Genomic DNA, 10,792 nt, shown 5'->3' on the forward strand with positions numbered 1-10,792 from the left:
GAACAATAAAATACTAAAAAATAAAAAAGAAGGAAACAATAAATAAAACTATAAAAAACATTTATGTCTAACTAAATTGAGTTGTTGATAATTCTGAGTACTTTTTAAAACCAAAGTAATCATGGTTTCTATGTATCACCTTGAACATGATTTCCCAAACCTCTAGATATCTTAAAATCTTGTAATAATATTAAATTGAATGAATTAATGGCTAATCATTTAATACTTAGTTTTAACTAATATTTCTGAAGAAACACAAATTACTAAATATAGTAATAGGTTTATATATATTTGCTCCTTTTTTATAGATGAGTATATTTTGGATCATGTTAAATGTGTTCATTTTTATAAAGTGACTTGTGTGGCTCTAGAAAATTGTGAGCTTTGTGAGTTTTATAAAATGCTTGTATATAAAATTTTCGATTACCATCCTCTTAGTTTTTTGTGAAATATTTTTTACTTTTATTTTAAATTATTATTAGCCTGGATATTGGAGTCCAAAATCAATACTGCTAGAACATTATCACTATATTCTTAGGTAGGTTCCTGATATTTTTTATTTCAGGGAATCAGAGAGTAAGTTTATCCTAATTAAATCATCAATTTGTTCTAGATTATGAAAGATCCTAGTAAGGACAAAACCTAACTATGTGTTCCAAATTTTAAAGGATATGAAGGAAGGGAATTTTCTTTGGTTTAGTAACAAACAATCCAGATCTCACTAGAATAATTTTTTGTGCATAAAATTGACTTAGAAATGTTTTGATTATTTTAAAAAATGTTTTCTTGGTTGTGAAAGAGCTAATATTTATTATAATCACATAATGATTTACTATATTGTATGTTTAAATGACACTTTAGGTAATCCATGCTGATTCTATTTCAACTAAGTAACAAAGTTTCATTTGATAATGCTTTTGAGTTCCAAGACTGGTCCCTAAAGTCAGAAAAAGATATTCAGAATGTCGTTTACATCTGAAAAGATCTTTGAGATTTCTCAAAAGTTTCCTGGAAAATCATATAGATTTTATTTGCTAAGAGTAGCATGTTAGAAATAATATGGATTCTGAGTATGTTCCAAATTTCATAATTAGTTCAATACTATTATAATATGTGTATGTGAAAAGTTGTCGGTTCAGAAGAGATCTTCATCAGCTTTCTGTAAGGTAAGATTGTATAGATAAAATATTATACAAAATATTATTTTCTTCAATTTGAATATTTGAAAATACATAAGTACACTGTCAAGAGACTTATATTTAAAAACAAAGAGTATGGTGCAGCGATGCAGTGAGAGAAAAAGAATGTAGTCAAGTATGAGAGGGCCAAGAGACATTCTGCAGCTCACATCCCCAGGGGCCCCTTCTCTGAACACACAGGGCCCAGGTGAGTCTCTGGCTTGCCTCCCACATTGGGTTGTGTGAGCAGACTTGGTTTCAGGAGACTTCACTGAAAAAGCTCTTAGGTGACTTTTTAAGTAGTTAAGCAAGGCTTTTCAAACCGGTTAGACCAGTTGTAACTCATCAGTAACTAACTCAGGTTGCCAGGGGAGTTTGGAACCTTAAGTTGGGTATCAGAAGTTCCATTGCTCTTATCTTGCAAATGAAGAAAAACAACAACTAACAAAACATAACACTGACTATCCAGGCATCCTCAGTAATAAAAGAGATAAAGGAAGATCTTTTCCAAGCCAGCTACAAATTAAACCTATCTCCACATAAAATATTATTAATATAAATATTTGTTATTGTATGTTTTTTGAAAAGGCCATAGAGATCTGGCAATGACCTTGTTGTTTATAGTTGTTACCCTAAGGAGAGCTGTTGATCAAACCCTTATGAAATAGTCATATCCTGCATCCCAAGAAGGAATTTTAATTTCCTTTATTCTGAATTGTTTACTTAATAAAGTAACTACAGTTATTTATTTCCATTCTCAAATTGATACATGCTTCCCTCTGATGTTTGTGGAGGGCTCTGCCATAAGCTAGATTTTTTTGTCTTTAACAATCTCAGAGCCTTACGTACTAGCTATTCTAAGCTGTACATACATGAGCACTGGTCTCCAAGCTGACATCATTCAAACAACTTTCTGATTTTATTAGTAGATCAAGTTAGGATTCTTGGGTTCCTTTCATTTCTGAAGCAGACATGCTTAATGAAAGACCTCTGACTCAAGATGGAGAAGAATAAGAATTGTTTAAACTGAACTGAATGGACTAATAGTTTTATTGTGGTTATTTGTTAAAAATAGTGTGATTATCTTCAATGATTTATTGTTATGCATACATAAATGGGACATCTGTTTTTTGTTAAGCTATCTCTAATGTTTAATTAACTGGATTCTTTTTTTACACAATAAAAGGAAACAATTTTATTGGTATCTAATTTGCATTGACATTCCTCACAGAATTTAGAAACAAATATTTTGATCCAGTTCCTTTATTTCTATGTAATATATTATTTGCATTGGTTCTATAACAACCTCTTCCCATTTTAACTAGGATGTAATTAGAAAAATTTATTGTATAATTGAGGTCATATCTAGAGGATCATATTTAAGAATGATTCTCATTCAATGAAATATGCCAAGCCCAGTATTAAGGAAAAGTGTTAATATTATATGTCAAGGGGCTTCAAAAGTCTTTTTAGAAGAAGGTGGGGTTGTACCTAGCTTATAGGATCTGAGTCTCAAAGATAGTAATGGGGCCACTTTCTTGTAGGCAAGGAACCATGGCAAATTCTGTGGCCATTAAGGGAAGATTTGTGAATCTGTATAGGGACTTCAATGATGTCTGATGGGAAGAGTATTCTATGCTTGGTTTTTCAATCTTGAGATAGAAGAGAAAATAACAGAGGATCTTAGAAGAGTAATCCAAAATTTTTTAGTAAAATTTCTAGACAGAAGTTAATGTTTTGGCCATAGAATTTGAAGAGCAAACTCAAGGAGGTGATTATGATTAATTAACATGCTTGCTCTCCCTAAAGAATTAGGCCAAACATAATAAATCCAGTGTCTTTATTGTAATTATGAACAATTTTTGACAGATGACCTGTGATCATGGAGAGGGGAGATTATTAAGAGTCCTGATTAAAGGATCCAGAATAAAATAAGTTACATGTTAATTTGAAGATTTTTGTGCAGTTGACATGCAAATAATTTTTCTCTCAGAAAAGATAATCCAAAAGTTAACATATTTCTTCTGTACAAAATTAACCAGTTTTGTATCTAACTCAGCAATATTATTCTCAGTTAAACTCTAGTTCCTTTATTAAGTATCCAATATATATCTAGTCATGGAAATATATTTTAAACAGGTTTTAACATCTTATGAGACCCTTCATTAGTTAATAAGTTGAATAAAGTCTTTGGCAAACAATTTGCTTGATATTGTTATGCAAGTCATGTTTTAATTTTTAAAAAAAATATCCTTTAATAAAATCTTCATAATACCCATTCCTCACATCATAATTGTATGTTACAAAACTAGTTATAATTAGTAAAGTTTTTTTTTGTACCAAATTGGTAAGTAACTCTCCTGGGAAGAAAGTGGAAATTGAATAAGGCTATAGAGGCACTATCATCCATTGCTTTTTAATAGTTTATAAAAAAGGAGGAATTTAATGCAAACAAATTATCATTTCAAACTCTCTTTTCACTGTGTCTCTTTCACTGTGTCAATGACTTTTTCTGTAAAGGGTAAGACAGTATATATTTTAAGCTTTTAGGGTCACATAGCATCTGATCATATGTTTCTCTGTGTTTTTAAATAACTCTTAAAAATTTAAAAGCCATTCTTGACTTATAGGACACATGAAAACAGTCTGTGGGATGCAGCTCGCCAATCCCTACTATAGCTTGTTCGGTTGTGTGCTAAAGTGAGAGCACTCTGTGCAACAGTGTGAGGCAGCCCATTAGCTCAGTATTTTGATTCTCATTTTCAACTTGTAGCTCCATCTGTAGGTCATATGTGCTGTTCCAAAATGATGTTTTTCTCCCAATGATTAGTTTTTAAAAACAATGATTATACTGTCAATTGCATGCTATTTTAGATTTTCCTACTTAGAAAAACTGAGATTACATAATCTGATTAAGTGGTTAATAGAGGAAAATAATAGAATTGTTATATTTTGGTATGTGTGGACAGAAAGTGAAATGATTGAGTCACCACTGTTAGGGTCAATTTGAAAGCCACGGAATAGTCTTTCAAGAAGCATATATATATATATACACACGCACACATGTATACACACATACATACATACATATATACCTTTTGCTCATGATATTTTTCAGTTTGGAATGCTTTTTCTTCTTCCTGTGTACTCATTACCAACAAATATTTATAATTCAATAGTTTCATAATTGGTAAGTGATTAAATTGAATATATAATATTGGACTTATTTTCTGCAGGGGAAAAATACTTCAAGATGTTAGTAGTATACTAATAATACGTTGAAATGTCTGATTTAGAAATCTGAGTAGTGTGCTCTAAGAGAACTATTGAATAAAATGTCAGCTGTCATCTGCTTTAGTGCTTATTGGTTTTGCCTTTGTATGCAGTTTTTTGGATTGTGATTTTGTAACCCACAATAAAATATTTGTTTTTAGAAGGTCATAATTGAAACCGCTTTTGAATGTTATCCATAAACACCAACTATTTTTTATCAAATTAATTAGCTATTAGTTTGCATAAATAAAACACTATTGCATTTTGAGAATTGTGGTTCAGCAAATGCCAAAGGTTTAAGGTTTTTGCTTCATGGGCACAGATCTAGAGGTACTCCATCATGGAGCAGTGGGTAGGAGGAGCATGGGAAATACTAGAGGGAGGACAGGTAAGGAGTTTTCAGAGTTTATGAGAACAAAGAGTGTTAAGTCTGTGACACAATCAAAATATGTTTTTTATTCTTTAATATGAAATTCAACAAGTAAATTAGTGTTCCTTTTAAAGAAGATAATAGTATGAAACTAAACTTTCATTGTTATATCAGAGTATGGAAATTTTCAAGTTGGCAGAGCCTGCTTTGGGGAGGGCTAGTGGAAAAGTTATCATGGAGACCAAAACAGAAAGCTGATTCAGTTGAAAACAGCCACCTTCATTTCTCTTCAAAATCTGTAGTTTTTCCAATTAAGGCTGCAGAAAACATTTCTTTTCCTGCCTTATCTGATTTATATTTTTTTGTAGTGGGATGTGAGACATCTCACATTGGGATGTTGGGAGAATCTAGAGATCTGAAGGCTACTGGCTGTGCTATTAAATGGAAAACAGAATAAAGACTTGTAGTTCAGTAATGACACTCTCCACCATGCACAACTTCAGACACACCACAGAGAATAGCTGTTACATGTAATCGCAGTTTTAATGGTGTTTTTTTGTAATAAAATAAGAAGTCTTGCCAGAGGCTTTAATCTTACATTTCATTCTGTGTCTTTAGATATAATGTCTATTTTTCTAATTTGTTACTTGACATATGGAATCAACAATATCTTATCTTTTGAATTATTTTAAGACAAAATCTACCATTCTGTTTTCCTAAGAATAATAACAAAAGAACTTAGATTTCTGACATTTGTCTGTAGAACATCTCTATGTAAATGTCCTGTGACTGGCCCTCTAAGAATCTATGAGTTATGAAGCTGAGTAGATATCATAGGTATATGTGGATATGTAATGTATAAAGATCAGTTTGAGTTTGCATTCAATTCTAGTATTCTATAATGTATTTATTTCAAAACCTCCACATTCCATAGCTTCCTTAAAGAATTCAGTTATGCAATTTTGTTACTTAAGAACATAATATAAGTCAAATATATTTAATGGTTTCATTGTACTCAATTTTTGAAATTCTGTGAGAACAGATAAAATATAATAAGCATAAATTATGGTATATGTAAATATAATGCTGAAGGGCTTTAAAATGTGGTATATTTACACAATGGAATTCTATGCAACAGAAAGAAAGAAGGAGCTCTTACCCTTTGTGGCAGCATGGATAGAACTGGAAAACGTTATGCTAAGTGAAATAAGCCAAGTGGTGAAAGACAAGTACCACATGATCTCACCTATAAGAAGAACCTATCAACAAAACAAACAAATGAGCAAAATAGAACCAAAGACAGAAATAAAGAACAAACTGGCAGTGACCAGGGTGGGGAAGGGGGATGATGGGGAAAGAAGGGGAAGAAGAAAGTCAAGGTACATAAACAGAGGTCTCATGGGCATGGACAATATGGGGAGAATTGACTGTGGGAGTGGGGGAGATTGGGGTTAGGGATGAGCAATGGGCAAAAAGGTAGAACAGCTGTAACTGAACAACAATAAATAAAAAGACAAAAGTATAGATAGAGCATTTTGAAGTGTGTAAATGTTTTCTATGACATTAAATACTTCTGAGCAAATAGCTTATCCATAGATAAATTAGGCTCAAATTTCATGTGTGTACAACTTAAATTTTTTTCAGGATAAATATCTTTAAATGAAAGACATCATCATATGATTTAGTTTTAAGAGGAAGTTTGTTTTTAAATAAAATTAGAAAGGCTTACTCTTACTTCACTCCAAAATTTAGGGAAAAAAAAAACAGGTTATGGGAGGCAACTCTGACATTAGAGTTACTAAATAGACACAGAGAAGAAGAATTGATACAAGTTTATCTTTTTCTTCCACTTAAATATTTTTTTAGCCCTGACTGGAATGGCTCAGCTGGGTGTTGTCCAGGAAGGGAAAGTTTGCTGGTTGGATTCCCTTTCAGGGTACACGCCTGGGTTGTGGACTCAGTCCCTGGTTGGGGTGTATGTGAGAGGCAACCTATCAATTTCTCTCCCTCCCTTTCCCCCTCTCTTTCCTTTTCTCTAAAAATAAATAATCGTTAAAAAAATAGTGTTAAAAGAATTTAACTTGCCATAGCTGAGAATGGGTGAACACTGAAACATCAACTGAGCTAGGACCATAAGTATCTACGAACTATAGCAGGGGTCATCAAACTATAGGTAGTGTGCAGCATTCAATTGTCTTTATAAATTAAGGTATTAGCATATGGCCATACCCGTTCGGTTAGCCTTTTTTCTTTTACTGCTCTCACACTATAATGTCAAAGTTGAGTAATTGCCACAATAATTGTATGGTTCACAAAGTATAAAATATTTGATATCTGACTTTCAAATAATTTTGCTGACCTGTAATGTATAGGAATTATTCAAAAGTTTAGGTTAATGATTAAAAAGAAAAGACAGCTTCTGGGGTTGCTGGCTTACATGCAGAGTTAGAAAACAATAAATAAAAAAATAAAAACAGCAATACACCTGTCTTACTAAGTTTATATCCTAAAAACATTCAATAAAGAGTTTGATCGATTACCCAGTATTTTATTGAGAATCTGCCATAAGGTCAACAATATTGTACATCTTATAAGGAATGCAGAAAGTATAGGAATACTTTTAAACTTGTAGTTATGATCGCCAGAGAATATGTTCAGTAGATCATTTTGAATTAAATAATTTAAAAGCTCCTGGAATGATGTTAGTGAAAATGGTGAGCCCCTGCACAGAAATGTTGAAAAGGAGCAAAAATCATCAGAATTAACTTTACTTGGAAAATTGCCAAAGGTTTAAAAGAAAACAAGTAAATGTTGAATTAAGAAATAAACAACTTACAAATGGTAAAAGAAGTGTGTTGCATTTTTACTTGCCTTTGTCCCATCCCCTGTCTGGCTTGGTGGTATTCTTGAAGAAAGCAACCTGCAGGCCCAGTGTGGAATCCTGGAGAGAGCAGAGCAGAACTGGTTCTCAAAGTACTTACTGTGTTTGTCAATTTTAACCAATTTGTTGGTTGTGTGAGTGATTCTTTTAACATGTAACCATGAAGTTAGATACAAAAATCAAGGCCAAATTCACCAAGCCATGGCAAATTTAAGATGAAGGGACCTAAGGGTGTGGGAAAATGGAAGCAGGAAAAGACTAACCAAATATAATATATTTGCAGATGGATGGATTGATGACCTGTATGCTTTGAGGGAAGGACAGATTACCAGTTGGTCTCCCCTACCAAGATTTCCTACAGTCTCTTCTCAAAGGAACAGCCCAAGAAGAGATAGTCCCAAGCTGTTTAAGAAGGAGAGGAAGAACAGAATGTAGCTCCTCAAGATAAAGCTGAAGAAGAGTAAAAATGTGGGAACTGAAGAAACCAGTTCATAGAGAGTTTGAGGTCAAAGATGCTGAGCCAGAGCCCCAGGGAGATGGCACAGTTTGTCCTGATCCGGAGGAAGGGGAAATGGCATTAGGAAGTCCAGCCCAGATTACTTCAAAAAAGAAGAAAAGAAAGGGGGAAAAAATTGAAGCCTTCCAAGGGCACTACTCCAAAGATGGAAAAAAAAAAAAAAAGAAAAGCAAAGACCTGGCCCCTGCAGTGCATGACCAGAAGGCAGATGCATCAGCCTGAAAGGATCTGTTCATACCCAAGTCCATTTTCCATGCACTCAGTTTTTTAAGCTCTGTACTTATACCAATTTAAGCTCTGACCTTGGCACTTGCCATCCTTGACAAACTGGACATCTTTGGGGCTACTGAGAAAGAAAGTGGGAAAACTCTCTCCTTTACCAGTCCAACAATTCATTCGGTGCTGCAGTAGAGATGAAGAAGTCTATCTATCTGAGCTCTAAGTAACACACCAGTGCCACGTATTGAGACTGGATCACCAAGCAAGGCTGCAACTGAGTTTTCTGATGAAATTGGAATTTAGGGTGAAGCACTGCCCAGTAAAGCTGGAATGAAGGCTACAGCACCACTTTAGCAAGGCAAGAGCCAAGACTGGTGCTGTTGTCTCAGACCTGGTGCCCTGGTACTGCCCTTCTGTGATGCTGCTGCTAGGGAAGGACCTTCTTCCCTAATCAAGGAGAAGCCCATCCCCAAAGAAGCTGTAGACAAAGGGGAAAAGCTTGATGAAGAGCAGACTGGAAAGCTATGGTAAGAGTTGGATATAAAAGTGTCACCTATAAATTACATCCAAAATGTCCTCTACTTGGACTGGTTCTGACTCCCAGTTGAGAACTAGCTATCCAGGTCAAACAGCACATTGATGACGTGGCCAAGATTACAGGAATTAAAATTGCTATTTTGCTTGGTGGAATGTCGATGCAGAAATAGCAGAAGATGCTGAACCGCCAGCCTGAGATTGTGATTCCTACTCTGGGGTGCCTGTGGGAGCTAGTTAATCATTGAGCAACCTTCAACAGCTCAGGTACCTAGTGATCAATGAGGCTGACCAGGTGGATGAGAAAGTACACTTTGCTCAGCTCCCACACCTGCTAGAGATGCTCAGTGACTTCCAATAAAACCCAAAGAGACAAATGCACTTCCTTTTTTTTCTGCCACAATGACTCTGGTACCTCAAGCCTGTGATTGAATCCTTCATAAGTGGTACACAAAGAAAACTAACAAAACTGCCGAATTTGACGTCCTCTTGCAGAAGATTGGCATGAGGGCAAGCCTAACACCATTGGAGACACTGGAAGAGACCAAGATTTCTTGTGAGGATGAGAATGACTTATACCTGTACCACTTTCTGATGCAGCATCCAGGCCACACCTTAGTGTTTGCCAACAGTATATCCTTCATGAAATGCCTCCTTGGGGTCCTCCAAGTCTTAAACATCATGCCACTTACCCTACATGCTTACATGCACCAGAAGCAGAGGCTCAGAAACCTGGAGCATTTAAGATGTTTTACAAAACCCTTGAGAAAGATGAGGACATTTCATTGTACCCTGTGTAGACAAAGTACATGGATGCCGTCAAGGAGCTGGATAGTTAGCTCAACAGATTAAGAAAACTGAGTATCGGAACTTCCCAGTTTGTCTGCACAACTCTTGGACTGAACAGGCAGCAGCTGCCCTTGCAATTGAGATACATGAAAAAATGTATAAAGGAGGAAAAGCAGACCAGCAAGAAGAGCATCAGAGACAAAAGCATGTGAAGATCCTGAAGAAGCTGTGCCATTTACTTTCCCATTGTTTCAAGATGACCAGAAAACAAAGTATCCAACTCAGCCTGGCAAGCTGCCTGCATTCATGTCTTTTCTAAGAAATAGTGAGTCTGCTTTGAACTGCCTCTCCAAACAGAAGAAGAAGCCAAAACCAAAGACAGAAGAAAAGCAGCAGGAAGAGCCACAGCCAAATATGAGTGCAAAATAACTGTTCCCCAAGTCAGAGTCTGCTAGTGACTATACAATTGGGTCCATGTTCTCTGGTTACATGGAAAAACTTCCACCCTTCATTTCACTTCACTGTCAACCTAATTACAAAAGTGTCCCTCTCTTATACACTACCCCCACAGCATGTGTGACCTCTGGCAGATGTCTGTTGTTTGGTAGTAAGAATTCTATGTAGTAAATTATGTATTTCTGTATTTCAGTGTTTACAAGCTTATATGTTCATCTTGATTTTCTGAATTAAAAACAGTGGAACTGGAAAAAATAAAATACAATATTTCCTTTTTCACCCAATTTGACTAGATCTCATGGTACAAAAGTGATTCTGCAGAGGTCATTCCATGGAAGTACCAAAAGTAAATAGATAAACTGTTTCTACTGGGGTAACTAATTAATAATAATAATAATAATAATAATAATAAAACACCTGTTAAAGCAAAAAAAAAAGAGATACTCAAAGTCTTGGAGGTAGATTCTTTGAAGAATTAAGGCATTGAAAAACTCTTGTGTACACAAAGAAATTTAGAAAGCCATTCTTCTGTCCAGGGCAGGGTGCAGGCACAGAAAATTGCTGAGATGACACTA

At 34.9% G+C, this 10,792-nt stretch overlaps 1 pseudogene; it reads left to right on the forward strand.

The window, feature by feature from the left end:
- The first annotated feature begins 4,791 nt into the window (after positions 1-4,791).
- On the forward strand, positions 4,792-10,248 carry LOC114506004 (annotated as a pseudogene).
- Positions 10,249-10,792: the final 544 nt, after the last annotated feature.

The sequence above is a fragment of the Phyllostomus discolor genome, chromosome 9 (genome assembly GCF_004126475.2).
Source record: "Phyllostomus discolor isolate MPI-MPIP mPhyDis1 chromosome 9, mPhyDis1.pri.v3, whole genome shotgun sequence".
Taxonomy (NCBI): Eukaryota; Metazoa; Chordata; class Mammalia; order Chiroptera; family Phyllostomidae; genus Phyllostomus; species Phyllostomus discolor.